This window comes from Phyllobates terribilis, unplaced genomic scaffold (genome assembly GCF_046119375.1).
Source record: "Phyllobates terribilis strain yellow unplaced genomic scaffold, ASM4611937v1 Scaffold_2__4_contigs__length_985480577, whole genome shotgun sequence".
Taxonomy (NCBI): domain Eukaryota; kingdom Metazoa; phylum Chordata; class Amphibia; order Anura; family Dendrobatidae; genus Phyllobates; species Phyllobates terribilis.
In genome coordinates this window covers 438007255-438035116 of record NW_027362762.1, presented here as the reverse complement: position 1 = coordinate 438035116, position 27862 = coordinate 438007255, and the positions used below count along the sequence as shown (strand labels likewise).

General features: G+C 47.0%; 1 protein-coding gene across 1 annotated transcript in view; it reads left to right on the top strand.

The window, feature by feature from the left end:
- LOC141214196 (ras GTPase-activating protein 4-like) overlaps positions 1–27862 on the top strand; it is a 274525-nt gene that overhangs the window by 57020 nt on the left and 189643 nt on the right. The window lies entirely within an intron of this gene.

Sequence of the window (27862 nt, the reverse complement as noted above, 5' to 3'; positions counted from 1 at the left end):
GAAGGGAACTGCATACTTAGTCACAGTAAACAATGTTCCTGTTTGTGTTCACTCTCTCCTATAATCCTTCACTTTCTACTAACCTCCCTAATCCCTGCACCTAGTAAGGAACTGGTCATCTCTACCTCCATCCTCCCCATCCACCTCACCCCCTCCTCAGAACTATTCCTCAAAATACAATCCTGCATCTCTAAGCACAGACAGCCACATCGTGCCCTCTCCTGTTCCCACCTGCTAACACTTTCTCTGCTCCTCCTCACTGCTGGCGATATCTCTCCAAATCCCGGATCCCCCCACCACATCCCCACAGTCACTTCTACCTTTTATCCTAGATCTAGCACACATTTCCGCAACTTCTCTAACCTTATACCCATCCGCCCAGCCCCTGCTTCCTCAGTCCCACTAACAGGAGCTCTATGGAACGCTCGCTCCGTCTGCAACAAACTTTCCTACATCCATGATCTTTTCATAACTAACAAACTTTCCTTCTTCGCCATCACCGAAACCTGGCTCACCCCCTCTGACATAGCCTCACCAGCTGCACTTTCGTATGGTGGACGCCACCTTTCCCACACTCCCCGCCCCGGCGGCAAGCATGGTGGAGGAGTTGGCTTTCTCCTGTCAGACAACTGCTCTTTCTCACATATCCCACTGCCACCCTCCATTACTCTCCCCTCTTTTGAAGTGCACTGCGTGCGCATTTACTCCCCCTCCAACTGGCTGTCATCTGCCGCCCCCTAGGGCTAGCCACCACCTTCTTAGACCACTTCACCACCTGGCTACTTCACTTCCTTTCTGCTGACATCCCCACTATCATCCCCACTATCATCATGGGCGACTTCAACATCACCATTGACACTTCCCACCCATCTGTCTCTAAGCTTCTATCCCTCACTTCCTTCTTTGACCTTTCTCAGTGTTCTTTAGCCCCCACAAAGATGGCCACACTCTGGACCTCATATTCACCCGCCTCTGTTTCCTATCCAACCTCTCTAACTCTCCTCTTCCTCTTTCTGACCACAACTTACTCACATTCTCCCCCCTCTCCTCTCCAGGTCCACAATCCCCCATCCAGAAACTTGCACACCCTCACAGAAATCTCAAACACCTCAACCTACACTCACTCTCCAAATCCCTCCTCCCTCTTACAGACATAACACAATGCAGATGCTGCTGCCGCCTTATATAACACCAAAACAGCTGCAGCTCTTGAATCGGTCTCCCCCCTCATACATACCAAAGCTCGCACAATCAACAGGCAACCCTGGCACACCAGCCTGACTAAAGAACTGAGACTGGCTTCCAGGGTTGCTGAGCGGAGATGGAAAAGGGGTCCCACTCCAAGAGCACTTCATCGCATTCAAACAAGCCCTCACTACTCTCAGGTCCACACTCATTGCAGCAAAGCAAACATACTTCTCATCTCTTATATCCTCCCTGTCTCACAACCCTAAACAGCTATTCAGTACTTTCAATTCTCTCCTCCGTCCCCCAGCCCCTTTTCCCTCTCCACTCATCTCTGCCGAAGACTTTGCCTCATTCTTCAAGCAGAAGATTGACACCATCAGACAAAGCTTTTCCCATAAGTCCCCACAGTCCCTCCTCATATCTACTCAACTCTCCTCCTCCAAAACCAGCTTCTCCACCCTCACAGAAGATCAACTTTCCTCTTTACTCTCCAAGTCACATCTCACCACCTGCGAACTTGACCCAATCTTGTCCCACCTCATCCCAAACCTTACCGCAGTCTTCATCCCAACCCTATCACACTTCTTCAACCTGTCACTAGCAACTGTTGTCTTCCCCTCATGCTTCAAACATGCCCCAATCACACCCATCCTCAAAAAGCCATCCCTTGACTCATCCTCTCTGTCTAGCTATCGCCCCATATCACTTCTCCCCTATGCCTCAAAACTACTGGAGCAACACGTCTATCTTGAGCTGTCGTCCCACCTCCTCCTGCTCCCTCTTTGACCGCCTCCAATCTGGCTTCCGACCGCACCATTCTACTGAAACTGCCCTGACTACAGTCACCAACGACCTACTGACCACCAAATCCAAGCGACACTACTCTGTCCTTCTCCTTCTGGACCTGTCATTGCCTTTGACACAGTAGACCATTCCCTCCTACTACAGACTCTCTCATCTCTCGGCATCACAGACTTGGCCCTATCTTGGATCTCCTCATTCCTAACAGACTGGACATTCAGCGTTTCCCACTCACACACCAACTCCTCACCTAACACCCTATCTGTCGGTGTTCTCCAAGGCTCAGTTCTAGGATCCCTGCTCTTCTCCATCTACACCTTCGGCTTGGGACAGCTCACAGAGTCTCACGGTTTTCAGTATCGCCTCTATGCTGATGACACACAGATCTACCTCTCTGGACCTGATATCACCTCCTTACTAACCAGAATCCCACACTGCCTGTCCGTTGTTTCATCTTTCTTCTCTGCTAGATTCCTAAAACTTAATATGGATAAAACTGAATTCATCATCTTTCCACCATCTCGCTCAACCCCCCCATCTGACCTATCTATCAAAGTCAATGGCTGTCCACTCTGTCCAATCCCGCAAGCTCACTGCCTCGGGGTAACCCTTGACTCTGATCTTTCCTTCAAACCTTATATCCAAGCTCTTTCCACTTCCTGCCGTCTCCAGCTCAAAAATATTTCCCCAATCTGCACATTCCTCAACCACGCATCTGCAAAAACACTAGTGCATGCCCTCATCATCTCCCGGCTGGACTACTGCAACCTCCTGCTCTGTGGCCTCCCTTCTACCACTCTCGCACCATTCCAATCTATCCTAAACTCTACTGCCAGCTAATCCACCTGCTCCCCTGCTATTCCCCGGCCTCTCTGTCAATCCCTTCACTGGCTCCCCATTGCCCAGAGACTCCAGTTCAAAACCCTAACCATGGCATATAAAGCCATCCACAACCTGTCTCCTCCATACATCTGTGACCTAGTCTCTCAGTACTTACCTGCTTGGAACCTCCGATCCTCACAAGATCTCCTTCTCTACTCCCCCTCTTATCTCCTCTTCCCACAATCGCATACAAGATTTCTCCCGTGCATCCCCCTACTCTGGAACTCTGTACCCCAACACATCAGACTCTCGCCTACCGTGGAAACCTTCAAAAGGAACCTGAAGACCCACCTCTTCTGACAAACCTACAACCTGCAGTAACCCTCGCTCCACCATACCGCTGCACGACCAGTTCTACACTTGCCTACTGTATCCTCACCCATCCCTTGTAGATTGTGAGCCCTCGCGGGCAGGGTCCTCTCTCCTCCTGTACCAGTCGCTGACTCGTTTTTATTCAAATTATTGTACTTGTTGTTTGCTATGCAAACCCCTTTTAAACATGAAGGGGGGTGTGAAATTAATGGCGCTATAATAATAATAAATAATAATGACACATCAAATGTTGTTTTATTTAATTTTATGTACTAGTTGTGATTTGATCTACGTGGGCTGTACCACAAGGAAACTTAAAGTTCGCATTTATGAGCATTTATCTGACATTACCTCTCTTTCCAGTATTAACTGCAATGTATCGCATGCCTCTAAACACTTCATTTCTTACCATCAACGTTGCATGGACTCTCTTCAAGTAACTGGCATAGAAAGAATACAGAAAGCCCCTAGAGGTGGAGATGTGAAACAACAGCTACTTACAAGAGAGGCTTTCTGGATCTATAATCTTGGGTCACGTTTTCCTGCCGGTCTGAATGCGTGCCAAGAGATAATGTTTCAATACTGATATTTATGTTGTCCCTTGGTCTAAACGCATGTTTTTGATTATGTATATGTCAGATTTGTGTGCATTTTTTAGAAAGGTGTTTCTTATGTTACGAGTTTTAAATATTCTTGAGGTTGTTTTCCTTGTGATCACAGGGATTGTTTCCATTTGTTGTTATCAAGTATATCACTACCACATGATATATCAGAGACAGCTTTGAAAAAAAACACCAGTGCTCTGCTCTGCTATGTGAGATTATCTTATGCCATGGAGCTTTTTTTAATTGTGTGAAGCTACTTTTTTATCAATAAACTTTGGATTTTTGGAAGCTGGATTTTTTCTCTTTTTATCTCTTTTATCTTATAAACGAAGACCAATGTGGGATTGCTAAAGCGGGTGTGCTGTATCGGTGAGGGTTAGAAGAGGTATCAGGTCATTGTCTTTTTAGCAGCCCAAAAACTCCACCAGGGATATATGATGTGCACATGGCATCTTTTAGACGCCGGCATACTCAGATAGTTTTCGAAGCGGAAAATGCTGTCTGTGTTTTTCCTGAAGTGTCTTTGTGTGAAGTGTCACTGTGTTTTCTTTTTTTCTATTTTATTTTACATACAGGGTGGTCCAAAAGTATGTGGACAGAAAGTATAATAAGATTATGAATGGGGAGATTTATCAAACATGGTGTAAAGTGAAACTGGCTCAGTTGCCCTTAGCAACCAATCAGATTCCACTTTTCATTCCTCACAGACTCTTTGGAAAATGAAAGGTGGAATCTGATTTGTTGCTAAGGGCAACTGAGCCAGTTTCACAGATCTAGTTTTCACAGATAGATCTCCTCCAAATCTGTTTTCTTTTCAGATAATTCAGATAACACATAATGGCAAATAATTTAAATACAGATCAAAGAAAATGGATTTTAACAGAGTATTAGAAATCTCAAAATGCTGAAACCGTTAGAGCAAATTGGGTTGAAACATTTGGTACTCAAGCCCCAAAGAGACAAAACATTTACCACATTCATGACAAATTCAATGCCACTGGCTCAATCCTTAATGCTCCAAAAACTGGTCGACCCAAAACAGTCTGTACAGAAGATAATAAACAACTTGTTGCTGAAACATTTGTTCAGAGTCCAAAAAAGTCCACCAGAAGAGCCTCTTTGGAATTGGGAATTTCACGAGCTTATATCATGCGAATCCTGAAATCTATTGGGTGGAAAGCTTATCGTCCACGTCTAATTCATGGTTTATTGGAGGATGATCCAGACAGGCGGCTGCAATTTAGTGTTTCATAAATCTCCCCCTTCATAACCTTATTACACTTTCTGTCCACCTACTTTTGGACCACCCTGTTTATAATAGTGGCCGTTTCCAATGAAAGCCTAAAGTGGTTAAAAGAAGATAAAAAAAGATGTAACATATGCACAGCAAGTTATTTTCAAATTGCAATGCATATGTTCATTATTTTTAACATTTACTGAGCCTTTTTCAAGGAAACATATAGTAGTCCAGCAGTTGGGAGATTAAAATCTCTTGTAACTTTATTCACGTCTTCATAAACATTTCAATTATGATAGCATGTGCAAACCCCCTATGTGTTACGGGCATAGAGTAGCCCTTGTTAACAGCATTGAGAGCTTCTTCAGGCCTGTTCCATGTGGAATCTGCTTAAAAAAGACATCATGTTCACATACCATAATGATGCACAGAAAAACTTACCTAAATGCTTTGTATAAATCTAGCCTTATAACAGTTTTGACTCCTTTCTCGGTGTGGTATAAGGGTTTTGTTTAAGAGCAACACAGTATACTTCCTACAAATTGGCATCTGTTATAATCAAGAAGGAAATGCATTACCATGGTGCATTAGTACAAGCTCATTTTTATGGAATTCATTTTGATCTGTCAAATGAGCCTTGCTCGCTGCTGCTGAAAATTGCTGTTTTTGTGTCAGGCATGGTAAGAACATGAGTAGCAAGAAGCTTGTATATAATTTGTGCAAGGTTCCATTAACAGAAGGTAGCAAATAACATTCTACATTGTGTCATAGGTATTTTACACATAGCACTAACAAATCTCTTGTTTTTATATTTTAAAGGGAACCCAGTCACCAGGAAAATGCCATCCAATCTTCAGGCACCTTGTTATAGAGCAGGGGAGCTGAGCTGATTAATTATATCATTTCATAAGAAAAGATTCAGTATAACCTGTGTTTTATTCATTTAAACATCTGCTCTTTCTGTGATTTTCTGTCCAGTGGGCGGGCCTATCAGTGGTTGTCAATCACTGATGAGACCGCCTACTGGACCAACAATCCCAGCAGTTAAAATGATTATTATACTGATTATTTTCTCACAAAACTATATATTAATCTACTCCGCTCCTCCTGCTCTATAACATGGTGCCTGAAGATTAGAATGCATTTTCATGATGACATGTTCCCGTTAAGACAGTTGCTAAAAACTATTGTTTTTAGCAACTGGAAAAACTGGAAGAAGACTGCCCAGCAGACATTTCTTCTTTTACTCGGCTCATTTTTAAACTTAGAAGTTTTATCATTTTGCAATAGAAAACTGGTGTAACACTGCTGCAAATGTTGGCAACTTTTTTGCGCATCTTGCAGTTGTGCAATAATGTTAGGACTTTTGGCAGTTTTACCAAAACTAGTACAGCCCAACAGATTCACTAGAATTTATGCCAAAAAGGTGGCGTAAATTATATCTTGTTCAGCTAAAAGATGCACCAAATTAATGAATGCCTCTTAATAAATGTGCCATATTTTAATCTCACTGACACTTCACAAAGACAGCTGTACAGAATGCCAGTTTTGATGAAGCAGCTGTGTTTTTGTTTTCTCCGAAATACAGTAACAATGGAGTTAAAAGAAGTATGTACACTTCAAGAATCACCAAAAATAGAAAAAATATACAATCTTCATTGGATCAATAAAATACACATAAAAAGTTTAAAAAAAACTTTTAAAATGCTGATTAGTATATGCAAGCAACATAACACGGTGCATGCCCATATAGTGATACACATTGCTTGCCCATATAATATAGTGATACAATGATGCGGTCTCAATCAATAGATATTGTAGGAAAGCAGGTGGCAAAGTCCTGGGTGGGAGGTCTGTGTCACCAAGGTGGCTAGCCTCTGTGATGTAAGCCACGGAGATGAGATTTCAGCAACAGTAAGTTGCTGAGAAGTTTTTAATGGGACCGGATTTTGGTAAAAAGACCAATACATATAATAATATTATATATGAATAGTATATAGGTTAAAATGGACAGTATATAGTGCATGCAAATACCAAATGATCATTCAATATCATTGTGACACTATTCAAAAAAATATTATTCAAAATCACCTATAATGTAGAATATTTTATAGCATAAATAGGAGTAGTAAAGCAGTGTATATCATAATAGAAATATTGTGCACAATAGCACCAAGAATAATGTGCCAGAGAAGTAAACATGTCCGGAATATAAGAACCTGGATCCACTGTGGAAAACAAAATGACCATACAGAGAGAGATCAGAAATAAATGCGGCAGAGAAAGGAACAGATACTCCACCCTAGTAGCTTCCTCAGGGATTAAGTATAAAGGTACTTTCACATTGCGTTCAGGCACCCGTTCAGTGGCCCCGTTGGGTCTTGCGTCCGAATCCCAACATGTGCTCTTCGTTCTGCAACTGATCTAAGACTAACTTCCTCCATAATCCGAACCCTCCAACCTCCGTCTCCAAGACTTCTCTTATGCTGTGTACTGGAATGCACTACAAATGATTTGACTAATATCTAGCCCCCATGTTTTTAAGCATGCTTTAAAAACACATCTGTTTAGACAAGCCTATCACCTCAACTCACTAACCCCTTTTCCCTACTAAATGTTAATCATAATCTGCTCTTTCCTACTCATCTGTCTCCACATCCTCCATGCACCCAATAGCACGCGGTAACTTCACTTAGACAAAATCAGACAGATCCTGGCTGATGACGAATTATGCAGCTTAATATGAAAACCCATATTTATAACAATGATGGCAGGACCATACATAACAAGCATGCTCTACCTATTGTGTCCCCCTATTAACTTATAGATTGTAAGCTTGTGAGCAGGACCTTCACTCCTCCTGTAACTATTGAAATGTGTTACATTGTATTGTTGTTATTGTCTGTACATGTCCCCGCTTAATTGTAAAGTGCTGCGGAATAGGCAATCTGTGTTACTGAAGAAGGTCCATTTTAGGACCGAAACGTCTGTTTTGTATTGCCTGCACAAATAAATATCTAACATTTTCACATCCGAGTGTCGAGTTTACTTTATATACTAAAAGGGATAGGATCCTACTGGGGCACCGAATATGGGAGTGTCATGCTTTATTCTTCTGTAGTCTACTACGTCTGGGTGTCCGCCTCGAGTAGGCATACATGCCCGAAAATGATGCACGGCAGAGCGCATGTTCACTCTGCCGGCACCATGGCCCCATTGGCGCATATGCCCGAGTCCCATTTTGCTGGGGTTTCGGATGTAATCCTCCTCAAAGCCACTGAACGGGTGCCTGAACACTGTCAAAGCACTCTAAGGTGTAAGAAAGGAGTCCTTTTATATACAAGACATAGGTAAGTACAGGTGTATCTCACTAACTTAGAATATCATCAAAAAGTTAATTTATTTCAGTTCTTCAATACAAAAAGTGAAACTCATATTATATACACTGTGTTCCAAATTATTATGCAAATAATATTTTCTCAGATTTTCCCAAATTACCTATATGAATTGCAGTCATTGTAATTTTCCAGTCAAATAACTATTAGAGTACAATTGAAAGGTTTTTGTACAAACTGCCTATGATAACAGTATATTTTTAAAAAAATAAAACTCTCAAACTGCACTCAAAATGCATGTTCCAAATTATTATGCACAGCAGAGTTTTCAACCTTTTCATTTTAATAAAGAACAAGAAAATGGTCATTTTTGAAATTATAAGCATTAGCAGGTTATTACAAACTGAAATCAAACAGTTTCCAACTCAAAACTTTATTCTAGGTGCTGTAACATTTGCACATAGGACCCCTTGTTCCAAAGGAGCTTCTGAACTCTCTCGTCCATTGAATTTGTCAGGTTTTGGATGGTTTCTGCTTTAATTGTTTTGCATGAGGACAGAATACCCTCCCAGAGCTGTTGCTTAGATGTGAACTGCCTCCCGCCATCATAGACACTCCTTTTGATGATGCTCCAGAGGTTCTCAATGGGGTTGAGGTCACAGCTGACACCCGGTGCTTAAAAAGGTGTTTAAAAATCAAGAAAAAAATAAAATAAAAATTGTAAAAATATTAAAAAAAAAAATAATAATAATCCACCAAAAATAAAAATATAATGTACCCATCAATAAATATTATTATGGAAAAAAAAACAATAAAAGTACACATATTTGGTATCTCTGCGTCCGGAACGACCTGACCTATAAAACTGTCCCACTAGTTAACCCCTTTAGTGAACACGGTAAAAAAAAAATAAAAAAAAAAACGAAGCAAAAAACATTGCTTTATCATCATACCGCCAAGCAAAAAATGGAATAACACGCGATCAAAAAGATGAATATAAATAAAAATGGTAACGCTGAAAACGTCATCTTGTCCCGCAAAAAAACAAGCAGCCATACAGCTCCATCAGCCGAAAAATAAAAAAGTTATAGCTCTCAGAATAAAGCGATGCAAAAAAATATTTTTTTCTATAAAATAGCTTTTATTGTGTAAAAGCGCCAAAACATAGAAAAACTATATAAATGTGGTATTGCTGTAAATGTACTGACCCGAAGAATAAAGCTACCTTATCAATTTTACCACACGCGCAACAGCATAAAATAATTTAAAAAAAAACAATTCCTGAATTGTTGGTTTTTGTTTATTCTGCCTCCCAAAAATTGGAATAGAAAGCCTGAAAATTGCACCAATAAAAATGTCAACTCATCTCGCAAAAAAACAAGCCGTCACATGACTCTGTCAGCCAAAATATGTAAAAATTATATCTCTCAAAATATGGCGATGCAAAAACTAGATTTTACAAAAAAAATGCGTCTTTTAGTGTGTCAATCATAAAAACCCGATATGATTCTGGTATCACTGTAATTGCACCGACCCGAAAAATAAAGTCGTCTAATCACTTATACTGCACTAGGAACGGCGTAAAAAATAAACTCTAGGGTTGGGGTTGGGGTTGGGGTTGGGGTTAGGGTTGGGCTAGGGTTGGGATTTTTTTCAAAAGTAAAAAAAAAAAGCTGACTATATGGCAACTAATGTTGAGCGCAAGTGCTCGCTACTTGAGTTTGCATCGGGTGCTCAGGTATGCACTGAGTATCGCAGGTGCTCAAGTGACATGCTCGAGTCTCCGCCCCATATGCTTCGCGGTCAAAAAAAACTCGCGGGGATTGCCTGCCATGCACGAGTGATCCCCACATGTTTTTTTGGGGGTTTCTAATAACCGTGAAAAATGTGGGCAGGGACTCGAGCATATCACTCGAGCACCCGCGATACATGGTGCATACCTGAGTACCCGATGCAAACTCAAGTAGCGAGCACTTGCGCTCAAGACTAATGATAACTTATTCAATATGATGACCTAATGTTATCAAATTCTGTGTCGTACCTCTGGGTTCAAAATGTTCACTATACCCCTTGATAAAATCCTTGAGGGGTGTAGTTTCCAAAATGGTGTCACTTGTGGGGGGGTTCCACTATTTAGGCACATCAGGGGCTCTCCAAACGTGACATGGCGTCCGCTCTTGATTTGAGCCAATTTTGCGTTCAAAACGTCACACAGTGCTCCTTCCCTTCTGAACTCTGCCGTATGCCCAAACACTGTATATTCCTCACATATGGGGTATTGGCGTACTCAGGAGAAATTAAACAAAAGTTTTTGGGGTCCATTTTCTCCTCTTACCCTTGTGAAAATAAAAAAAATGGGGCTAAAACATCATTTTTGTGGAAAAAGTTTGATTTTTTTTATTTTCACGGCTCCATGTTATAAACTTCTGCAAAGCACTTGGGGGTTCAGGGTGCTCACCTCACATCTAGATAAGTTCCCTGAGGTGTCTAGTTTCCAAAATGATGTCACTTGTGGGGGGTTTCCACTATTTAGGCACATCAGGGGCTCTCCAAACGCAACATGGCGTCTGCTAATTATTTAAGTAAATTTTATAATGAAAAAGTCAAATGGCGCTACTTCCCTTCCGCACCCTGCCGTGCACCCAAACAGTGGTTTTCCCCCACATATGGGGTATCTGCTTACTCAGGAGAAATTGTTCAACAAACTGCATGGTGCAATTTCTCCTGTTACCCTTATGAAAATGCAAAATTGGGGGCTGAAAAACATTTTTGTGGGAAAAATGTGAAAATTTTATTTTTACGGCTCAATGTTATAAACTTCTGTGAAGCACCTGGGGGTTCAAGGTGCTCACCACACATCTAGATAAGTTCCCTGAGGGGTCTAGTTTCCAAGATGGTGTCACTTGTGGAGGTTTTCTACTGTTTAGGCACATCAGGGGCTCCCAAAACGCAACATGGCGTCCGCTAATTATTCAAGCAAATTTTACATTCAAAAAGTGAAATGGCGCTCCTTCCCTTCCGAACCCTGCCGTGTGCCCAAACAGTGGTTTTTCCCCACATGTGGGGTGTCTGCTTGCTCAGGGGAAATTGCACAACAAATAAATTTTGGGGTCAATTTTTTCCTGTTACCCCTGTGAAAATAAAAAAAATTGGGTCTAAAGTAACATTTTTGTGAAAAAAATTAAATGTTAATTTTTTTCTTCCACATTCCAAAAATTCCTGTGAAGCACCTGAAGGGTTAATAAACTTCTTGAATGTGGTTTTGAGCACATTGAGGGGTGCAGTTTTTAGAATGGTGTCACTTTTCGGTTTTTCTGTCATAAAGACCCCTCAAAGTGACTTCAAATGTGATGTGCTCCCTAAAAAATGGTTTTGTAAATTTTGTTGGAAAAATGAGAAATCACTGGTCAACTTTTAACCCTTATAGCTCCCTAATAAAAATAAATTTTAGTTCCAAAATTGTGCTGATGTAAAGTAGACATGTGGGAAATGTTATTTATTAACTATTTTGTGTGACATATCTCTCTGATTTAAGGGCATAAAAATAAAAATTTTGAAAATTGCTAAATTTTCTACATTTTCGCCAAATTTCAGTTTTTTTTACGAATAAACGCAAGTGATATCGAAGAAATTTTTCCACAATCATGAAGTACAATTTGTCACGAAAAAACAATCTCAGAATCAGGGGCATCTGTTGAAGCGCTCCAGAGTAATTACCTCATAAAGTGACAGTAGTCAGAATTGTAAAAATTGGCCTGGTCATTAACATGCAAACCACCTTGGGTTGTAAAGGGGTTAAAGGGAATCTGTCAGTAGAGCAACCCTTTTAAGCTATCTATATGGACATGCAGGTAATAGACCGTTGAATAAAATGATACCTAAATACCTCCCATCTGACGTCTTATTCCAGAGAAATCCATGTTTTTCTTATGTAAATGAGCTGTTCAGGGCTATTGGTTGAACACTGATCTGCATGAGAATCTGCTTCCAGAGCTTGGTTTAAATTCAAGGGGGAGTTACTAGTGTGATGTGTAATGGCCGCTCTCTGCTCTCCTGATCTCACTGCAGAGCTGTGTGTGATTATAACTGACACATCTGCAGGTTTCTTTCAGGTTGCTTTGCAGGTTTCTTCAGCTTTTTCTACATTATGCTGCTGTCATGTGAGGTAGCAAAAACTGTCATTCTCATGCAGATCTTTGCCCTGCCCATAGTTCTGAAAGAGAACATGTCAGCATGATTTTGTAATGTAATGTAAAAATATGGCTGTAAGAGCATTGTAATATTGATTAAATTGATACATTTGGTGAAGAAATCCGCTTTGTTGTTCTTCTTTAATCACCATGTGAAGTTTTCTGCTAATCAGATTTCGGTGCACAGGGGCTGGACTGTACCCTGGGTCTTCTCTTCCCTGTCTGTGATTCCCCAGCCCCTTCGCCTGCTTCTTGTCTTTGAATATTTGCATGAGTATCTGCCTTCAGAGCTTATTTTAAAGGGAATTTGCACCAGGTTTTTGCTACCTCATCTGAGAGCAGCATAAAGTAGGAAAAACAAACCTGATTTCAGCACTGTATCACTTAGTTTACTGAGTGCAGTAGTTGTGATACAATTAGAGTTTTCAGATGTAGCATGTAGCAGAGTTCAAAAAGCTGACCCTGCCCACACCCCTGATTAGCAGCTTTCATTATACATTGGATATTGACAGTAAAGCTGCTTATTATTGCTGGGGACAAAGATGGATCAGGATGCATGGGAGCTGTAGATAAGTGATAATCTCCTGCTGATAAAAAAAAACAACTCATTGTATTGAAAAAACAACACAATGCCTAATAAGTGACACATCAGTGTAATCAGTGTCTCAGCCCCTACCTCATGTTGCCCTCAGATTACATAGCAAAAACTTGCTCACATATTCCCTTTAAACAAAAGGGAATGTTACCAGTGTGATATGTAATAGCTGCTGTCATGATCTCACTGCTGAGCTGTGTATGATTATAAATGACATAGTCTGCAGGTGTCCTCTCAGTGCTTCAGCTTCCATCTCACAGGCAGCCAGTGTTGCAATATAGCAGAGCTGTGAGAGGTGCAGCTGCTGATGTGTTTGTGATGAGTCAAAGTTAATTTCTCCTGTTCTGTGTTAGTTACAGGTTTCACACTGGTAACTCCCCCTTTCATTTAAAATAATCCCTATAGGCAGATTCTCAAGGAGATCTCTGTCCAGCCCATAGTTCTTAACCACTCATTTACAAGTTAAGAAAATGTGGATTTCTGGAATAAGACATCAGATCGCAGATATCAAGATATAATTTCATTCAGCTTCCTATGACCTACAGTTATATGAAAAAGTTTGGGCACCCCTATTAATCTTAAGCTTAATGTTTTATAAAAATTGGTGTTTTTGCAACAGCTATTTCAGTTTGATATATGTAATAACTGTTGGACACAGTAATGTTTCTGCCTTGAAATGAGGTTTATTGTACTAACAGAAAATGTGCAATCTGCATTCAAGCAAAATTTGACAGGTGCATAAGTATGGGCACCTCACCAGAAAAGTGACATTAATATTTAGTAGATCCTCCTTTTGCAAAAATAACAGCCTCTAGTCGCTTCCTGTAGCTCTTAATGATTTCCTGGATCCTGGATGAAGGTATTTTTGACCATTCCTCTTTACAAAACAATTCCAGTTCAGTTAAGTTTGATGGTCGCCGAGCATGGACAGCCCTCTTTAAATGATCCCACAGATGTTCAATGATATTCAGGTCTGGGGACTGGGATGGCCATTCCAGAACATTGTAATTGTTCCTCTGCATGAATGCCTGAGTAGATCTGGAGCGGTGTTTTGGATCATTGTCTTGCTGAAAGATCCATCCCCTGCGTAACTTCAACTTTCTCACTGATTCTTGAACATTATTGTCAAGAATCTGCTGATACTGAGTGGAATCCATGCGTCCCTCAACTTTAACAAGATTCCCGGTACCGACATTGGCCACACAGCCCCAAAGCATGATGGACCCTCCACCAAATTTTACTGTGGGTAGCAAGTGTTTTTCTTGGAATGCTGTGTTTTTTTGCCGCCATGCATAACGCCTTTTTGTATGACCAAACAACTCAATCTTGGTTTCATCAGTCCACAGGACCTTCTTCCAAAAAGAAATTGGCTTCTCCAAATGTGATTTTGCATACCTCAGCCGACTCTGTTTGTGGCGTGCTTGCAGAAACGGCTTCTTTCGCATCACTCTCCCATACAGCTTCTCCTTGTGCAAAGTGCGTTGTATAGTTGACCGATGCACAGTGACACCATCTGCAGCAAGTTGATGCTGCAGCTCTCTGGAGGTGGTCTGAGGATTGTCCTTGACTGATCTCACCATTCTTCTTCTCTGCCTTTCTGATGTTTTTCTTTGCCTGCCACTTCTGGCCTTAACAAGAACTGTCCCTGTGTTCTTCCATTTCCTTACTATGTTCCTCACAGTGGAAACTGACAGGTTAAATCTCTGAGACAGCTTTTTGTATCCTTCCCCTGAACAACTATGTTGAATAATCTTGGTTTTCAGATCATTTGACAGTTGTTTTGAGGAGCCCATGAAGCCACTCTTCAGAGGAGATTCAAACAGGAGAACAACTTGCAAGTGGCCACTTTAAGTAGCTTTTCTCATGATTGCATACACCTGGCTATGAAGTTCAAAGCTCAATGAGGTTACAAAACCAAAAAAAGTGCTTTAGTAAGTCAGTAAAAAGTAGGTAGGAGTATTTAAAACAAGAAAATGATAAGGGTGCCCATACTTATGCACCTGTCAAATTTTGTTTGAATGCAGAGTGCACACTTTCTGTTAGTACAATAAACCTCATTTCAAGGCAGAAACATTACTGTGTCCAACAGTTATTACATATATCAAACTGAAATAGCTGTTGCAAAAACACCAATTTTTATAAAACATTAATTTTAAGATTAATAGGGGTGCCCAAACTTTTTCATATAACTGTACATATCCATATAGACAGCTTAGGAGGGTTGATCCTACTGACAGATTCCCTTTAAGAGATCTTTTTCCCTACAGTCGGGTAAAATTAGATAAAATAAGAAGACCTGTTTACATTTTAGTGGCAACAAAAATCAGAGATTAGATCCTGTATTCTAAATATCTGTGTTTTTGTAACACGGGTACTTTAGATGCAGTGACACAGAAGCACAGAGCAGCCAATACAGGGTTAATAAACAGGGGAGGTTTATGATAACAGGGTCAATCTCCAAGCAGGGAGTAACAGAGGAAAATTGGGGGAAAACAAGGGAAGTAGCAGGTAAAAGTCTATAACTGACAGTTCACAATTTAACTAGATGTAGCAGAGTCGAACCGGTTGTAATCGTCAGTTTTTACACTTAGCTGACTCTTATCCTCCACAAGGCAGTTGCCAGCTGTTGCCGGAGTTGCTTTCTTCCGGCTTCCCCGCCCAAACAATGCTCCGTCTTCTGGCGACAGCGGGCGGTCTCCGGTTTTACCGGCTGAGCCCCTAGTCCATAACACGGCACCTCACGTGCTCGGCTCCACGGAACCTGCGTCTCTACTCCCTCTAGTCGGCTTGACTCCTCCGGTCCACTTCACTCGGATCTTGCTCCAAGTACTGGAGCCAGGAGCCTGGACCCTCTCACACTGCTCACCTGAGCAGGACTCTCCTGCCGCTTTCCGGCACAAAAGTCCTCGTCTCCCCCTCTGTCTAGCCACGCCACCAGTTTCCCGATCACCTGACCTCCCAGCTCTCACTCTGGACACGCCCCCAGCTTCCCAGTCACCTGGCTCCTGTGCTCGCAGTCTGTCTTCCCCCTGCAACCAGAGATACGGCCCCGGCAGTTCCGGATCCTTTGTTCTAAAAGTACTTACACCCCGGTCTTCCCCCTTACATTTTTCCCTAAGATACAGTGTCCATTTTAGGACATGATCAGATATCAAAATCAAACATCAGAATGATGTAAGTTTGAGGCTAAATACCCTGTCTGAGAACTGATTCTGACGAGTGATTCTGACGAGCGATTCTGAGAGCGATTTTGACAAGTGATTTTGATGAGTGATTCTGACAAGTGACAAGAAAAGCTATCAGTTAGTATCACTTGATTGGATAGCTTAATGGTAAGGGTATGTGCCCACGATGCAGAAATGAAGCAGAAAATTTCTGCAGCGTTTCTGCATGTAAAAACGGTTGCGGATTTTACAAGCATTTTTGCAGCGTTTTTACATGCGGATTTGACTTGCGTTTTTCAAATGCATTGGGACCTCAAATCTTCATGCAGAAATGCTGCGGATTTTTCTGCAAGGAAAATCCGCTGCGGAAAAATCCGCAGCATGGGCACAGAACATGCAGATTTTCATTGGGGATCATGGGGCACAGATTACCAAGTGTTTTGCAAGCGTTTACGCTGCGGAAAATCCGCATCAAAAACGCTTGAAAAACGCATAGTGGGCACACAGCCTCAGGCATCAGTCTCTGAAACTACAGTATTAGAGTTCAAATCCTGATAGGAATAAGATTTTATTTTTTTTTTAATTATGACTATTTAGCACACAAACTACAGGGGTGTTTTACTTTTAATATCTGACACTCTGATTGTCATCCTGATGTGTTAAGCGTTTCAGACACGCTATCTAATTGCATGGTAAATTACATAGCCAAAGTAAATTGGGAGGCAATAATTTACTACATATCTATTTCCAAGTGACTTTATATTTGCATAATTTCTTAAAGGGGTCTAATGATAAAATGTCTTTATTGTAAAATTTTCTTTCCATCCACCCAAGCACTGGCTGCAAACTCCCAATTTACTTTTGCTTTGTAATTTACCATGCAAATATACAGCATGTCTGAAACTCTTAACACATCAGTATGACAATCAGAGTGTCAGATATTAAAAGTAAAACACCCCTGTAGTTTGTGTGCTTAATAGCCATAATAAAAAAAGTCCCAATGAGTTTTTGACAAGTTTTCACTGAAACTCATATAACCAAATAGAACTTCTAGGTTTTTACAACTGAGTTTATAGCTCAGTGTTTAGTGCACTTGGTTTGGGACACAGAATTTTGGGTTCAAGTCCCATCAGCGAATAGTTACTTTTTAAAAAAAATAAATTTATTATTACAGTTGTAAAAGTCACTCGTCAGAATCACTTATCAAAATCAGTTCTCAGACAGGGTATTTAGCCTCAAACTGACATCATTCTGATGTTTGATTTTGATATCTGATCATGTCCTAAAATGGACACTGTACTAAGATGCTCCAGAATTTCACAGAAAAACAGTTGAAAGCACATGCGGGAACAAGATGACTGGTCTAAAAGCCATGTTCTCCCTGCCTGCTTAACTAGACTGACAGGTCTCTCTAAGGCTGCGTGCCCACGATGCGTTTTTCATGCGTTTCCGCTGCGGAATTTCCGCAGCGGAAACGCATCAAAAACGCATGGTAATCCGCACCCCATGGTCCCCAATGGCATTCCGCAATGTCAATGCACATGCTGCGGATTTTTCCGCAGCGTTTCTGCAGCGCAAATAAATCCGCAGCATGTTCATTAATTTTGCGTAAGCGCAGCGGAAGCGCCGCCATTGACTTGCATTGAGACGCATAGAATCCGTGTCTGCACATTTGTACAAGCGGATTATATGCGTCTCTATGTGCGGATGGTACCCAGTTCTGGAGGAGAGAAGACTCTCATCCAGACCTGGGTACCATTGTACCTGTAAAAAAAAGATTAAAATAATAAATAAAGTTATATTCACCTGTCCGGCGGCCCCTGCAGCGCTTCTCCTTCCAGGACCTGAGATGACGTCGCGGTCATGTGACCGCAGGCTGTCTCGCGAGATGCCGGCAACCCGGAAGAAGCCAGGACGAGCGCGACAGCACACGCGGCGGGGGATCGGGGGTAAGTATAGCTTTATTTTTTTAGTTTTACGGTCACACTATATAAATCCATGCCGTTTGCATGGATTTATATAGTGTGACCTAGTTGTCAAGCACTTTCCAAGTGATGCTAAAATCGCCTGGAAAGTGCTTGTCAGTCCGCATGCGGAAACACATGCGTTAACGCATGTGGGTACGCATGTGAATCCGCATGTATTCTGCAGGAAAAAACGCATGCACAATCTGCATGCGTTTTTTCTGCCAGGGAGATGCAGAAACGCTGCAGAAATTTTCTGCTTCATTTCTGCATCGTGGGCACATACATAGGCGGATTATAATGAGGGCAATCCGGGCTACCGCCCGGGGCCCCGAGCCTGCAGGGGGCCCGCGGCTCCGGGCGGGGTGTCTAATGCCGGATTGCCCTCATTATATGTGTGGGCCTCCGCGGCACATACCGGTAGCAGTGGCGGGAGGGGGGGCCCCGTACCGCTCCCCCAGCAGCGGTGCACGGCCGCTACTTCTTCATCGGCCGGGCCAGCACTGCAGCAGTTAACTTCCCTGTGCTGGCCCGGCCGCGTCACTGCTAGGAGACACGGCCCTGTGCGCGGCCGTGTCTCCTAGCTGTGACGTCACGCAGTGGGTGCCCGGCCTGCACTGCTGCAACGGAGAAGTCAGAGCAGGCAGGAGGAATGGAGCCGGGGGATGGTGAGTCTGTGTGTGTGTAGGCAGATATCATTGTGTGATGTCTGTTTATATGTATTTTGTATTTTTGTGTTTCAAATGTGTTTATGCATGTATGTATATGTCTGTATATGTTTGTGTGTGTGTGTGCGTGACTGCATGCGGCCTCCTGCTGAGTATAGTTGGCACCGTGCGGCCTCCTGCTGTCTCTGGGGGGGGTGGCGCCGTGCGACCTCCTGCTGTGTATAGATGGCTACGTGCGGCCTCCTGCTGTGTATAGATGGCGCCGTGTGGCCTCCTGCTGTGAATAGATGGCTACGTGCGGCCTCCCGCTGTGTATAGATGGCTACGTGCGGCCTCCTGCTGTGTATAGATGGCGCCGTGCGGCCTCCTGCTGTGTATAGATGGCGCCGTGCGGCCTCCTGCTGTGTATAGTTGGCGCCGTGCTGCCCCCTGCTGTGTATAGATGGCACCGCGCGGCCCCCTGCTGTGTATAGATGGCGCCGTGCGGCCTCCTGCTGTGTATAGATGGCACCGTGCAGCCTCCTGCTGTGTATAGATGGCGCCGTGCGGCCTCCTGCTGTGTATAGATGGCGCCGTGCGGCCTCCTGCTGTGTATAGATGGCGCCGTGCGGCCTCCTGCTGTGTATAGATGGTGCCGTGCGACCTCCTGTTGTGTATAGATGGCGCCGTGCGGCCTCCTGCTGTGAATAGATGGCTACGTGCGGCCTGCTGTGTATAGATGGCGCCGTGCGGCCTCCTGCTGTGTATAGATGGCGCCGTGCAGCCTCCTGCTGTGTATAGATGGCGCCGTGCGGCCTCCTGCTGTGTATAGATGGCGCCGTGCGGCCTCCTGCTGTGTATAGATGGCGCCGTGCGGCCCCCTGCTGTGTATAGATGTCGCCGTGCGGCCTCCTGCTGTGTATAGATGGCGCCGTGCGGCCTCCTGCTGTGTATAGATGGCGCCGTGCGGCCTCCTGCTGTGTATAGATTGTGCCGTGCGGCCTCCTGCTGTGTATAGATGGCGCCGTGCGGCCTCCTGCTGTGTATAGATGATGGCGTGCGGCCTCCTGTTGTGTATAGATGGCGCCGTGCGGCCTCCTGCTGTGTATAGATGGCTACGTGCGGCCTTCTGCTGTGTATAGATGGCGCCGTGCGGCCTCCTGCTGTGTATAGATGGCGCTGTGTGGCCTCCTGCTGTGTATAGATGGCTACGTGCGGCCTCCTGCTGTGTATAGATGGCTACGTGCGGCCTCATGCTGTGTATAGATGGCTACGTGCGGCCTCCTGCTGTGTATAGATGGCGCCGTGCGGCCTCCTGCTGTGTATAGATGGCGCCGTGCGGCCTCCTGCTGTGTATAGATGGCGCCGTGCTGCCCCCTGCTCTGTATAGATGGCGCCGTGCGGCCCCCTGCTGTGTATAGATGGCGCCGTGCGGCCTCCTGCTGTGTATAGATGGCGCCGTACGGCCTCCTGCTGTGTATAGATGGCGCCGTGCGGCCTCCTGCTGTGTATAGATTGCGCCGTGCGGCCTCCTGCTGTGTATAGATGGCGCCGTGCGGCCTCCTGCTGTGTATAGATGGCGCCGTGCGGCCTCCTGTTGTGTATAGGTGGCGCCGTGCGGCCTCCTGCTGTGTATAGATGGCTACGTGCGGCCTCCTGCTGTGTATAGATGGCGCCGTGCGGCCTCCTGCTGTGTATAGATGGCGCCGTGTGGCCTCCTGCTGTGTATAGATGGCTACGTGCGGCCTCCTGCTGTGTATAGATGGCTACGTGCGGCCTCCTGCTGTGTATAGATGGCTACGTGCGGCCTCCTGCTGTGTATAGATGGCGCCGTGCGGCCTCCTGCTGTGTATAGATGGCGCCGTGCGGCCTCCTGCTGTGTATAGATGGCGCCGTGCGGCCACCTGCTGTGTATAGATTGCGCCGTGCTGCCCCCTGCTGTGTATAGATGGCACCGCACGGCCCCCTGCTGTGTATAGATGGCGCCGTGCGGCCTCCTGCTGTGTATAGATGGCGCCGTGCGGCCTCCTGCTGTGTATAGATGGCGCCGTGCGGCCTCCTGTTGTGTATAGGTGGCGCCGTGCGGCCTCCTGCTGTGTATAGATGGCTACGTGCGGCCTTCTGCTGTGTATAGATGGCGCCGTGCGGCCTCCTGCTGTGTATAGATGGCTACGTGCGGCCTCCTGCTGTGTATAGATGGCTACGTGCGGCCTCCTGCTGTGTATAGATGGCGCCGTGCGGCCTCCTGCTGTGTATAGATGGCGCCGTGCGGCCTCCTGCTGTGTATAGATTGCGCCGTGCTGCCCCCTGCTGTGTATAGATGGCACCGCGCGGCCCCCTGCTGTGTATAGATGGCACCGTGCGGCCTCCTGCTGTGTATAGATGGCACCGTGCGGCCTCCTGCTGTGTATAGATGGCGCCGTGCGGCCTCCTGCTGTGTATAGATTGCGCCGTGCGGCCTCCTGCTGTGTATAGATGGCGCCGTGCGGCCTCCTGCTGTGTATAGATGGTGCCGTGCGACCTCCTGTTGTGTATAGATGGCGCCGTGCGGCCTCCTGCTGTGTATAGATGGCTACGTGCGGCCTGCTGTGTATAGATGGCGCCGTGCGGCCTCCTGCTGTGTATAGATGGCGCCGTGCGGCCTACTGCTGTGTATAGATGGCTACGTGTGGCCTCCTGCTGTGTATAGATGGCTACGTGCGGCCTCCTGCTGAGTATAGATGGCGCCGTGCGGCCTCCTGCTGAGTATAGATGGTGCCGTGCGGCCTCCTGCTGTGTATAGATGGCGCCGTGCGGCCTCCTGCTGTGTATAGATGGTGCCGTGCGGCCTCCTGTTGTGTATAGGTGGCGCCGTGCGGCCTCCTGCTGTGTATAGATGGCTACGTGCGGCCTTCTGCTGTGTATAGATGGCGCCGTGCGGCCTCCTGCTGTGTATAGATGGCGCCGTGTGGCCTCCTGCTGTGTATAGATGGCTACGTGCGGCCTCCTGCTGTGTATAGATGGCTACGTGCGGCCTCCTGCTGTGTATAGATGGCGCCGTGCGGCCTCCTGCTGTGTATAGATGGCGCCGTGCGGCCTCCTGCTGTGTATAGATGGCGCCGTGCGGCCACCTGCTGTGTATAGATTGCGCCGTGCTGCCCCCTGCTGTGTATAGATGGCACCGCGCGGCCCCCTGCTGTGTATAGATGGCGCCGTGCGGCCTCCTGCTGTGTATAGATGGCGCCGTGCGGCCTCCTGCTGTGTATAGATGGTGCCGTGCGGCCTCCTGTTGTGTATAGGTGGCGCCGTGCGGCCTCCTGCTGTGTATAGATGGCTACGTGCGGCCTTCTGCTGTGTATAGATGGCGCCGTGCGGCCTCCTGCTGTGTATAGATGGCGCCGTGTGGCCTCCTGCTGTGTATAGATGGCTACGTGCGGCCTCCTGCTGTGTATAGATGGCTACGTGCGGCCTCCTGCTGTGTATAGATGGCGCCGTGCGGCCTCCTGCTGTGTATAGATTGCGCCGTGCTGCCCCCTGCTGTGTATAGATGGCACCGCGCGGCCCCCTGCTGTGTATAGATGGCGCCGTGCGGCCTCCTGCTGTGTATAGATGGCACCGTGCGGCCTCCTGCTGTGTATAGATGGCGCCGTGCGGCCTCCTGCTGTGTATAGATGGCGCCGTGTGGCCTCCTGCTGTGTATAGATGGCGCCGTGCGGCCTCCTGCTGTGTATAGATGGCTACGTGCGGCCTCCTGCTGTGTATAGATGGCGCCGTGCGGCCTCCTGCTGTGTATAGATGGCTACGTGCGGCCTGCTGTGTATAGATGGCGCCGTGCGGCCTCCTGCTGTGTATAGATGGCGCCGTGCGGCCTCCTGCTGTGTATAGATGGCTACGTGTGGCCTCCTGCTGTGTATAGATGGCTACGTGCGGCCTCCTGCTGAGTATAGATGGCGCCGTGCGGCCTCCTGCTGAGTATAGATGGCGCCGTGCGGCCTCCTGCTGTGTATAGATGGCGCCGTGCGGCCTCCTGCTGTGTATAGATGGCGCCGTGCGGCCTCCTGCTGTGTATAGATGGCTACGTGCGGCCTCCTGCTGTGTATAGATGGCGCCGTGCGGCCTCCTACTGAGTATAAATGACGCCGTGCGGCCTTCTGCTGTTTCTGGGGGGTGCCGTGCGGCCTCCCGCTGTGCATAGATGGCGCCATGCGGCCTCCCGCTGTGTATAGATGGCTACGTGCGGCCGCCCGCTGTGTATAGATGGCTACGTGCGGCCTCCCGTTGTGTATAGCTGGCTACGTGCGGCCTCCCGCTGTGTATAGATGGCTACGTGCGGCCTCCCGCTGTGTATAGATGGCACCGTGCTGTCTCCCGCTGTGTATAGATGGCTACGTGTGCTCAATATTGAGTCATACAATTAATGTAAGGCTATGTGCCCACGATACAGAAATGTTCTGGATTTTTTTTGAGCGTTTCTGCATCTCCCTGGCAGAAAAAACGCATGCGGATTTTACATGCGGATTGTACATGCGTTTTCCTGCCAGGGACATGCGGATGTGAAGCATTCTTCACTTGCATTTCCGCATGCGGGTTGACAAGCGATTTTAGCATCACTTGGAAAGTGCTTGACAACTTGGTTACACTATATAAATCCATGCAAACGGCATGGATTTATATAGTGTGACCGTAAAAGAATGGTAAAAAATAAAAAATATATACTTACCTTCTGATGGCCTGCCGACGTCAGCGGTCACGTGACCCGTCACATGAGTAAATGACGTCACGGCAGGTCCTTTCCAGACCATCGCGAGCTGCCGGCAAGCCAGGACGCATCGGATAAAGACACCGGGGGCCATCAGAAGGTAAGTATAATATTTATTTTTTATTTTATTCTTTTTTTACAGGTTCTATGGTACCCGGGTCCGGAGGAGAGTCTCCTCTTCTCCAAACCAGGGTACCATCCGCACATTGAAACGCATGGATTCCGCATCTACAGATGCAGGGATGCGGATTCCATGCGTTCTAATGCAAGTCAATGGCGGCGAAAACGCCGCGCTTCCGCAAAATAATGGGTAATGCTGCAGATTTTTCCGCAGCGGAAATTTCCGCAGCATGTACACAGCACATGCGGATTATCATTGGGGAACATGGCAGACCTTCTACCAAGCGTTTTTTAAGAGTTTCTGCAGCGGAATTGCCGCTGCGGAAACGCTTAAAAACGCATAGTGGACACACAGCCTAAAAAAAAATATTAGAATTAATATTGTGCCAAATTAATTTCACGTGAACTATCACATGATCTATCACAGGGGATCATGTGATAAATCAGGTGTGTGTGTGGGGGGGGGGGAGGCAGGGGGGGCCACGCCTTCTAAACTGCCCGGGGCCCTTACTACTCTTAATCCACCCCTGGGCACATAGCCTTAATGTTTGTATATAGGGATAGATTTGTTAGTCTAGCTGAGTGTGGCACCCCAGGGGTCTGGTTTTCCACAGTAACAGCAATGTTATGTCTGAGAGCAGGTGGGAGGTCTCTTGGTCAGGGATCCTATGCATGCCACACCTCCTGCCCAGTCCTGGGAGGGGAAGAACTTCCCCTATATAAACCTAGGGCTGAGGCAGGGTGAGTGAGTAGAGAAGAAGCAGAGAAAAGAAGCAAATATAGGAAGAAGCAACAGGAGCTCTGTGGGAGCAGTGTTACAAGGAGTCAGGGGCTGGCAGCTGCAGAGCTCGCCCTGACTGAGAAGTTATCACCGGACCCGGAGTCCGAGGCTGTGGGGACTAACTCCTATCCAGCAGCAGAAACCGACCGGCAGGGGATTGCAGGTCCTCTGGCCCAGAAACCCAAAGGCCCCGAGTCACCGGCCATACGGGTGAGCACCACACGGCACACTCAGGGACGTGGGCTACTTATACCCGCCTCTAGCAAGGTAGCCAGAAGAGTATCGTTAGTTTGGGAGGCCTACAACTCCGCCTGGCCAGGGGAGATCCCATCTGCTCAAGGACTGACCAGGCCCCAATCGCTAGCCAGTACTCCGGGAGGGTCAATCTTTGTCACCAGTAAAGACCCTGAACTACACAGTACCGTCTCCGAGTGGTTCCTGCTACCCCCATCATCCACGTCGGCTGCCCTGAGGCCATACCCCTCCCGTTGGGGGTTATACTATCACGCTGCACAATCCTACCACCGGCCTCAGCGGTCTGCCCTGCAGCAGCAGCTCCCTGGCTGCACTCAACGGGTGGCGTAGTCGTCCAACATCTACCGCTAAAACAGCGCCACTTAGTCTGACTCCCTGGGCACGGACCGGATCACCGCCACGAGACTACAACCCTCAACAGATCCGGCTCCGGGTAAGCTCCCGCGTGCGCAACGCAGCGCGACACAGGCCCAGGGGCGCGTCAACTTTTGGCGTAGTCGGCAGGATCTCGTGCCCGCAACCACCGGGTACTGCGTGCCTGAAAAAGACTGTGAAAACTTACCCGTGGTGAAGATTCCCGCCATCCGGCGCCATCTTCCGCTTTCTTCCCGCCATCGGTGGAGTTTTCCCGCCATCCGGCGCCATCTTCGGCCTTCTTCCCGCCATCCGTGGAGTTTTCCCGCCATTGGACGCCATCTTGAGGACGCCGCGCGGGAAGAAGAGGGGCGTGGACTCCGAAAACGCGCGAGAACTGAAGCCCCGCCTCACGTCCGGACGTTGCGTAAGGTCCTGGAAGGAGCCCAGCAGACGCCGACGTCACAGGAGCGCGACGGAAGGTCCTCAACCCTGACGATCCACTGCGGAGCCGCGGCCTACGGAAGAGGATCATCGCAAGGTAGGCCACGGTCCACTAGGGGGGAGAAGGATGTCGGATACGGAGGAGAGCTTCACCGCTCCAACCCCCGCCAGCGCCACCGCTGTTGCGGTCATGCCTTTCACCATGCCCTATATCCCGGGGGCAGCCTGGCTACCCCAGTACTCAGGGGAGTCACATACCCTGCAGGACTTTAGAGAAAAACTGGATAGCCTCTTCCAGGTGTACCCCCTCACAGAAGAGCAAAAAGTAAGCATCCTGTTGGCCCAATTAACCGGGGCAGCCCAAAGGGAGGTAAAGTCCTGGCCACCTGGGGGGAGGACTGTCGCAGGGATACTAACCCGGCTGAGGGACACCTTTGATACCCGCACCTCAGCCGAGATCAAGCTTAGATTCTACGGGTGCAAACAGCGGACACATGAGAGTATAAGGGACTATGCCCTGAACCTACAAGAGGCCCTGAGAGCCATTAAGCAGACCGACCCTGACGGCGTGGGAGACGAGGACAGGCTGTTAACTGAACAATTTATAGAGGGTTTATATTGCAATGCCCACCGAACCCAGTTGCGGGCAATGGCCTTACAGGACCCTCATCTGGGATTTGCACAGTTCAAGGACAGAGCCATCCGGGTGCTCCGAGAACCGGCACCAGGTGGCGTTGTGACCCACAGACGCCCCACTACCACCTACCACCAGGAGGCGGCGCCCTTGTCGGCAGGGCCTGTGGGAGCTGATGCGCAGGCTTTGAACAATGACTCGGCTCCAGACCTGCACCATCAGGTCCAAGAGCTAGCTAAAAGCGTTGCTGCGCTAACCCGAACTGTGCAGTCTTTACAGGTTTCCACTCCAGGGAAGATCCAGCTGGCATCCGGACCGGAGGACATCCCGTGGCGTCGACCAAGGAGGACCCCACCGGCCAGAGGAAGACCCAGCGACCGATACAACGAGGACGGACGACCCATCTGCCGCCGCTGTAATCAACCCGGACATATGGCAAGGTACTGTCCTTTAAACTGGCACAACCTAGGGTAGAGGGCCAACCCCTAGGAAAAAGATCATCAGGCCCATCAAACTGGCGCGACAAATATGTGGGAGGACGTCCAGTCTTGCCTGTGGTACTGGATGGCATTCCTATGAGTGCCCTACTGGACACCGGGTCACAGGTCACCACCATCCCGTACGTGCTCTTCAAGCAGTACTGGAATGACTCGGATATTACCCGCTACCCTGACGACGACTTGAGTATCATCGCCAGCAATGGTCAGCCCGTGCCACAGATCGGATTTAAAGAGGTGACCATTAAAATTGGTAGAGTTGAACTGGCAGCACAGGGACTGATCATTGTAGACATTGACAAACACGAGAGTCACCCAAAGATAACTCTAGGAACTAATGTAATTGAAAATTGTCTTGCAGAGGTGATTTTCCTTTTACAGCAGGTTGCCAAGAACGCCAGCTCCGGCGAGCAGCGAGTGCTCCAAAAAGAGATCCGGGCACTGATGCGACGGCAACAGGTGGAACTCTCCGGCGGTGAGATTGGTAGCGTGAGAATGTGTGACCCTTTCCCTATTGCCATGCCCCCAAAAAGTGAAATGATGATTTGGTGCCGGGCAGCTATTGGTCTGAGAGGTAGAGATTACCAGGCAATGGTAGAACCAGTTTACTCAGACAGTAGGCCCACCATCTTGACAGCACGGGGGGTGGTTAATGTACGCCATGGGAGGGGGCCCGTTCGCATAATCAATATCGGGAAGAGGGAAGTGTACCTGCCCCGGTATGCCACGCTAGCCAAATTATATACCATTAACCAAAATGCTATACAATCTGTGGAACCCTTGCCTCCATCTCACCCGGAGGAAGGTAACGGCTCTAAGAAAACAATGGAGGACTGGTGTCAGCAACTACATTTGGGTACTGACTCCACTCCCTCACATCAGAAACAGGGAGTCTATCGGGTGGTTCAAGAGTACGAGAGAGTGTTTAGTAAACACCCGTTAGACTTCGGGCGAGTCAAGGGGGTAGAACACCACATCCCCACAGGAGACCATCCTCCCATAAAAGAGAGGTATCGACCCGTACCCCCTGCACACTACCAACACGCCAAGGGGATGCTTAGAGACATGAAGGAGGCTGGGGTGATCAGGGATAGCTGTAGCCCCTGGGCAGCTCCACTA